We start from the raw sequence: 7,743 nt of genomic DNA, 5'->3' as shown, positions 1-7,743 counted from the left end.
AAATCAGAGAGGTCTGCTGAAATCCTTCTAAAGGTCTTCTGGGGAACGCTCAGCGCGCATCATGGGACAGGGTAAGTCAACCCAAACAAGTACACCCTTGAGTTGCATTCTAGATAACTGGGATCGGTTTAAAGGTGATTATATTTCAAAGAGGAAATTACAGGAATATTGCAGTTCTGTTTGGCCCCAATGTAAATTGGATGGGGGAGTAAGGTGGCCACCGGAGGGGTCGGTCGATTTCCAAATCATTTTGCAGCTGCATCTTTTCTTCCAACGTGCGGGCAGGTGGACCGAGCATGCTCATGCGCAAGCGTTTGTAACCCTTAGAGACAGCCCAGATTTGCTGGAAAAATATGGGCTGACGGCTACTGGAATCCCTGTCCCTAACCCACTAACTGCCCCTCCCGCACCAGGTGAATATTCTCGGCCAAATCCTTATGCCCCTGTATTGGACATGGGCGTTAAGGCAAACAGGAGGGATGGCATGGGACTTGTCCCCTCCACCCTTCCGAAAGCCAGCAAGGGGGGACTGTGCCAGAATAAAAATGCAGCAGAGCAGGATAAGGGACTGCAGCCGCCAAATCCTGACAGCTACGAACAGCCCATGGGTTTATGCTCCAAGAGACAAAAATAACTCGCCAAGAGGGAGTTGATGGCAGCAGAAGGCCATATTGTAGTACAACACTCTGGAGACACCAACCCTTCAGTCCTACAGATCTCATTACCTTTAAAGTGCAGGGAGGATCCTATTCAGAGAATCCCACATGCATAGTGACCATGGTTGAGGGAATCATGTTGAACTATCACCCGGACTGGAGGGACATGCGAGTGTTAGCTAGAACCCTTCTCACAGAAGTAGAGGAGGCACAAAAGGCATCAAGACCAACCTTTGCGGAATGATCCTGCGGATCAGGTATTTCCTTGGGAGACTGAACCCCAATGGGACCCAGATACACAAGAAGGGCAGGACAGACTGGCCACCTGCAGGGGTCTTTTCCTCCATGGGCTCAGGCATGCCATGCCTCAAATAGACAATTGGGCAAAGCCCTATGAAGGCACACAGGGACTAAAGCAGTCCCCTGGAGAATTTCTCCAGCGGATCAGAGATTCGGTTTGGCAGCACACCTCAACCGACCCAGACGATCTGCGAGCAGAAGCATTGATAAAGGGGATTTTTACAAGCAGAGCAGCCCCACATATAAAAAGGAAACTACAAAAGCAGGAGGCAATGTTGGGGTTGTCAATTCCCCATCTGCTTGAAATAGCTCAAAAGGTTTACAGCCAAAGAGAAACGGAGAAGGACAAAAGGCAAGTAAAACTGATGACCATGGCCGTGAGGGAGCTCATGCAGCCCAACCGAGCGAACTACCGGGAACGAAGGCGCGGCAGCAGCGGAAGCAGGTACGGTCAACAACGCCCCAAACGTGTCCCCTCCCAGCAAAAGCTAGGGAAAAACCAGTGTGCCAGGCGCAAGAAAGAGGGACACTGGAAGCATAAACGCCCACTGGCGCAGAAGGATTCCCATAACCCCTCTTTCCTAGCCGCCAAGGAGGACGCAGAAGAAGATTAGGGGGGGTCACGGGGTAGGGTGAGAATGAGCGTGGGAGATCGCGACCTCGACTTTTTAGTTGACACGGGAGCAGCACGCTCTGTTTTAACCACTCCAATTGGAAAACCGACCGGTGTGCCACTGACTCTTGTGGGCGCTACAGGACACCGCACCACACAGCCGGTATTTGGACCTTTAGAATGCTCTCTAGGAGACAAATCCTTCATTCACAATTTTGTGTATCTCCCTAACTGCCCTACCCCGCTCCTTGTATGTGATTTACTGTGCAAACTAGGTGCTACTATCTCCTTCACCTCCGGATTGGCAAACCTGCAGCTGCGTCCCGGGGAGGAATGGAGGCTGATGCTGATGCAACCCCAGGCTACGCCAATCCACTCACCAGAAATACCCCCAGAAGTGGAGGATGCTGTCTATCCTCTAGTCTGGGCTGCAGGAATCCCGGGACGCGCCACCAAAGCAGAGTCGGTTCAAGTAGAACTCCTTCCTGGACAACCCTCGGTACATGTTAAACAATATCCCCTCAAGCCAGAGGCACGGCAAGGACTCCAGCCCATCATTCAGGCTTTCATAAGTTGTGGCTTGCTCCGCCGTTGCCAGAGCTCATGGAATACCCCAATTTTGGCTGTATGTAAGCCTGATCAGTCATTTCGTCTGGTACAAGATTTGAGACTAATTAATAAGTGTACGGTGACTATTCACCCAGTGGTCCCAAACCCCTACACCTTATTGACAGCCTTGGGACCCGTGCATGGTTGGTTCTCTGCCATTGATTTGAAAGATGCTTTCCATGCGATTAGCTTGACAAAAGAGTCACAACCAATATTTGCCTTTGAATGGAAGTGGCCGACGGGACTAAGGGCCAGCTCACATGGAACTCCCTAGCGCAGGGATGGAAAAATTCTCCTACCTATTTTTCTCAAGCCCTGGCAAAGGATTTAGCTGAGTGGACTAGGGGACCCAACATTGTCTTGCTACAGTATGTAGATGATCTTGTAGCTGCTGAAATAACGGAGCTATGCACAGAGGCAACTATCAGCCTGCTCAACTTCCTCGGGCTCCGAGGGTACCGGGTGTCTAAGAAAAAGGCGCAAATTGCGCGGCAAGAGGTACAATGCCTTGGTTTCCGTCTGGCCAAAGGAGAGCGTCAACTGTCACAGGAGCGCAAGGAGGTGGTATGTCAAACCCCAATTCCCCGAAACAGACGCCAGCTACGGGCTTTCCTGGGGATGGTGGTTTTGCAGGATTTGGATTCCTGACTATGGACTCTTTATGAGTGCCTGAAAGGGGAAGAAAAGGACCCCTTCAATTTAACTACAAACGCAGAGGAGTCATTTCGTGCTTTAAAATCCAAACTCATGGAAGCCCCTGCCTTAGGGCTTCCCGATCCACTAGCGCCTTTTAAACTTTTTGTGCACGAAAGAGGAGGGGTTGCTGTGGGCGTACTGACTCAAACCTTGGGCTCCTGGCAAAGACCCGTAGCCTATTTGTCAAAACAGCTGGATGCTGTAGCACTCGGCTGGCCGGCTTGTCTCCGGGCTGTTGCTGCCGCCGCTCTCCTTCTTAAAGACGCGGAAAAATTGACTTTGGGAGGGAAACTGGAGCTAAACGCTCCCCATGCAGTCCTTGCCATTCTGGAACGGGGGGGCGGGGGGCCGCTGGCTCACCTCCGCTCGCATGGCACGATTTCAGGCAGCTCTTCTAGAGAATCCTGACGTGACCATTCGTGCATGTGGAGAATTGAATCCAGCTCGTCTCTTACCAGCACTTGAAGTCGGTCTCCCACATGACTGCCTACACACCATTGATGAGGTATATTGCAGTAGATTTGATCTTAAGGACCAACCCCTGGATGCACCGGACTTGGAGCTCTTCACTGATGGGAGCAGTTTCATGGAGAATGGTGAGCAGAAAGCCGGCTATGCTGTGGTAAGCCATGATGGACTAACTGAAAGTTCTGCCCTGCCAGTTGGCACTTTGGCACAGTTAGCGGAACTAATAGCTCTCACCCGAGCTCTCCAGATTGCCACACACACACTTGCCAACATTTACACTGACTCTAGATATGCTTTTGGGGTGGTGCATGTCCATGGAGCTGCTTGGAAACATAGGGGACTCCTCACCGCCAAGGGAGACTCAATAAAGCATGCTTCACAAGTCCTTCAATTGTTGGATGCTGTACTGCTTGCCAAAGACATTGCCATCATACACTGCCGAGCCCATACCAAAACACAAGACGACATAACTAAAGGGAATGCCAGGGCAGATGCAGCAGCGAGAAAGGCAGCCCGAAGTGCTACGATACGGGAAATCCTCCTAGCACCCTTACTGCCGACCCTGGATCCTGCTCTGTCTCCACAATACACTGAGGCTGATCAACATTTGGCAGCACACCTTAAACTGACAACGGCGACAACAGAGACTGGTGCAAAGGCGGGAAAGGGAGAGGGTTGGCTGGTGGGAAAAGGCACAGGTAAGATCTTCTTGCCTGAAGGATTGGTGGGAACTGTAGTACAGGGGATACACACCAGCACTCACGCTGGAGCGGAGGCACTGGCCCTGGCGGTGGGGAAATGGTTCATCGGAAAAGGGACTTCAGTGGAAGCAAAGAAGGCAACTCAGAACTGTGTTACATGCCAGAAAAACTACCCCTGCCTGGCTATGTCAGGAGTTCCACTGGCTGTTTTATCCCCCGCACAAGGACCAGGTATGGCTTGGCAACTGGACTTCACTGAACTGCCACAAGTAAATGGCTACAGGTACTTACTAGTTTGTGTAGATAGATTTTCTGGTTGGCCGGAAGCTTTTCCTTGCAGGAACTGCACAGCACACACTGTGGTGACCAAGCTACTCAAGGAGCTGGTGCCCCAATTCGGTGTACCCTATATTTTGGAGAGTGATCGTGGCACTCACTTCACAGCGACCATCTTACAACAGGTGAAACAAGCATTGGGGTGGGAATGGAAACTCCACACCCCATGGAGACTGCAAGCCAGTGGGGTAGTAGAAAGAACAAACTGCACTCTCAAGACACACTTGGCGAAAATAGTACAGGAGAACGAGACTTTGAAATGGCCGGATGCCCTCCCGTTGGCTCTTGTAAGAATAAGGGAGCTGCCGCGAGGCAAGCTGGCGGTAAGCCCCTTTGAAATTTTGTTCGGGCGCCCGTGGCCAATCCGGGGACCCCTGGAGCCGGGGGAGAGCTCATGGGTAGTGGGGGATCAAAACCTGAAAAGCTATAGTTTCTTTGGGAGTGGTCTTGCACTCTCTCTCTAGGCATGTTACAGAGGCACAACCGGTGCCACTAGATACGGAGGTTCATAGCATCTCACCAGGTGACTTTGTCCTCCTGCGCGTGTGGAAAGACGAGCCGCTGAGAGAAAAGTGGAAGGGGCCATTCCAGGTTCTTCTTACTACACACGCAGCAGCAAAACTCAAAGGGATCTCCACCTGGGTGCATTACACCAGACTCAAGAAGGTTCCCAAAGAACAAGCACCTTCGTGGACTGTGGAGCCAGTGGAAGACTTGAAATTCCTGTTCAAACACCGGCTCTAAGAGGTAGGACCACAGCGCCCAGACCAGGACGAGCAGCAGACGTGCAAATCTAACCAAGGTGGCTGCTGGAGGTGTAGCCTGAGGACAATTGGCTTCTCACAAATAGGGCTTGAACTCTAGCCCAGACAACAGTTCCATAAACAAACTCTTTGTTCAGTTAGATCAGACCTGGGCATTGTACGGCCCGCGGGCCACATCCGGCCTGATGGCTGACCCTGACTGGCCCGCATGAGGTCACTGGCAAATTAAAAGTCAATGCAAATGTATATCGTCGTAATATAGATGCAAGCAATACAACTGCACTGCTTTTTTTGTGAATATTCATTAAATAGTGTTGTTCTGTGCTCCACATTTTCATTGTATCATTGTAATGTTTCATTTACCTTTTTTATAGAGATATATATTGAGCAGAGCTGTAAGTGTATTGGTCCGGCCCTTAACAACTGTCAAAGTTTCTCATGTGGCCCCATAGGAAAATTAATTGCCTAACCCTGAGTTAGATAGTAAAAGTGTTATACATAGAAAATAGTTCTGAAGAAAAAAAATGCCGTTAGTAACCACTTATTCTCAACTTCTATATTGTTTCCTTCTGTTCTATGTAACCAAAGCTGATGTAGATTCTACTGTGCTGCCCACATTTTCTACTTGTCCATGTAACAAAAAGTTGGTAACATTCCCTATAGAAAAACTTTCTGTACTGGAATATTGGCCCTCAGAATCTTTGTCTCCTGTCTGTGGGGACATTTTGCCCATCCTTATAGCATTAGTGAAGACCCGGCATGGATTATATTACAAACCAGGAAGCATCGTATGTTTGGACCCCTCACGAGGTTCTGGTAAGCCCATTTTACATTTAACTCAAAATTGGATTTGTACCACTCCAGTACAGAGGGTTGTGGAGGGGGCAGATCTGTGGATAGAGGACAAGGATGCAGGTTCATGGGAAACAAATCTCCATGTACGCCTGCTTAATTCAGTAGCAAAAGTCACCAGTGGCGCCTGCTACATTTGTTCTCATGTTCCACTTAATCACCAAAGCGGGATTCCCCTACTGGGGACTCCAGTTGACTAGAAAAATTACAACAGCACTGCTGAAGCCCAAAACCCCCACTTTTTCACTGCTGATTCCTATTTTCAACTTGCAGAGCAAAGTACAGGACTGGTGTGTGTGAGAAAATTTGGTTCAGGACAACACTTGGGCGTAAGCCAATGCTTAGCCCTTCTGATACGCTTCAAGGACACTTGACAGCTCCTGAACCATACTGGGGAACTGTTAATCAAAGGGTCACTGGAAACTGTTCTGCGATATGGATATAGTGGTAGCTGGGTAGCACTACACATTGCCTTCCTCACATGGTCCCCTCCTCCAGGCACATACTGGGTTTGCGGCCAGAAGGCTTTCTCGAGCTTTTCTCGGGAAGGACAGGGCATATGTTGTATTGGACACATTGTTCCCAACCTTCGGATTACCAAGGAGTTACCCCAGGGGCATCTCCGTAATAAAAGAACTGCAGACCAAGAGGCTGTGGAAACTTTAGCCAAATTGGGTCAGTTTAGCTCCATTCTGAGAGGCCTTCTTACCCCCATTGGGGCCTTTTCCAACCATCAGGACATTGTGCTATTAGCATCTGTACTGTCAGTGTTCTTGAATGAAACAACTGGGGCACTCTCCGATATCAAACAGGAGTTGGCAGAATTCCACCAACTCTCTATTCAAAATAGATGGGCCAGCCAAGGCGGTGTTTGTACCCTCATAAATGCAGAGTATTGTTCTTTTGTTGAGGACAAAACTGTATCTCTGGAGAATTACATCAAGAAACTTGATAAATTGCAGCCAGCTCTCAATAATGTTTTCACAGGTAGAAATGGTTTTGGATCACTGTTTTCGTGGTTTTCCTGTTGGGGATGGGTACAAAAACTCGTAAGCTTTCTTCTCTCATGTACTACTCTACTTACTCTTATTTGTTGCTGCTGCAAATGTCTCCCTGCCATTCTCAACTTTGGAGCTACTCTGCGTAAATGCTCTTCCCATGCTCCAACCCTGTCATAACAAGGGACATACTGCCAATATTCTGTTGTCTTATTTCCCAAATCAAGAGGAATCTGCTTTTAATAAGAAGATTCCTTTGAAAGGGAAAAACTGTTACCTGAAACATACTCTCTCTCAACACTTAGGCTAACCACTTAGCCTGAAATCTGCAGCCATGTTGTACTTCCTGTGCAGGAGGGAGTGGGGAGGTATGGAGAACCCTGTGTGAACTCCTGGGACAGGATGACTGGAGGTCAAAGAGGGTAAATGCGAAGTGTCTTTGGAGCCTGGGACCGGTTGGAATCCAGGTGAAGCCTCTATAAAAGTAGCAAATTGCATTATAAATTACTAATAGTTGAGAAACATAGAGCGGATGTGAATAATCCAGAGATAATCAACAGACACATTAGAAAGGGGAGTCTCTGGATAAATAAAGAGTTTTCTGCAAACTAACAAATAGAACAAAGAATAATGGGGAAATGAATTTACTTTGTATCCAGACAACATGTTATGACGTAGGGTATATAATGTATGCTCTCTGTACCTCTTTCGAGACTCTGATTTGGGAAGCATCTCCCCTCTGTCTCCGTT

The sequence above is a fragment of the Varanus komodoensis genome, unplaced genomic scaffold, assembly GCF_004798865.1.
Source record: "Varanus komodoensis strain SLA01 unplaced genomic scaffold, ASM479886v1 scaffold20_1, whole genome shotgun sequence".
Classification (NCBI taxonomy): domain Eukaryota; kingdom Metazoa; phylum Chordata; class Lepidosauria; order Squamata; family Varanidae; genus Varanus; species Varanus komodoensis.
This window is presented reverse-complemented; position numbering follows the sequence as displayed.